Source organism: Colobus angolensis, unplaced genomic scaffold (assembly GCF_000951035.1).
Source record: "Colobus angolensis palliatus isolate OR3802 unplaced genomic scaffold, Cang.pa_1.0 Scaffold730, whole genome shotgun sequence".
NCBI classification, from domain to species: Eukaryota; Metazoa; Chordata; class Mammalia; order Primates; family Cercopithecidae; genus Colobus; species Colobus angolensis.
Genome location: NW_012121044.1, coordinates 38,529 through 38,984, shown reverse-complemented (window position 1 = coordinate 38,984; position 456 = coordinate 38,529).

Genomic DNA, 456 nt, shown 5'->3' with positions numbered 1-456 from the left:
TTCTTGTCTGCTTCCTGGTGACTGTCGAAGCTTTTCATCTTCAAGAAGGGAGATGACCAGTGTTCCAGTGTACTGAGTTTAAAGAATTTTGCATTATTTTATTTGTAAAATTGATAGCCAGATGTAGGGTAGGGGTGGCGTGCTTTCTCTAAAGGGCCAGATAGTAAATATTTTAAGCTCTCAGTGGACCATATGGTCTCTGTCATAGCCAGGGGCCCTTGCAGCTGTAGTGCCAAAGCAGCCACAGATAATACTATGTCTGTGGGCCGGGGAAGTTCATTCTGTAAACTTTATTTATGGACACCAAAAGATGAAGTTCACAGAATGTTTGCAAGTCACAAAATACTGTTTTTCGTTTGATTATTTTTGAATCGTTAAAACATAAAATACGGTGGCCGGGCGTGGTAGCTCACACCTATAATCCCATCACTTTGGGAGGCCGAGGCAGGTGGATCA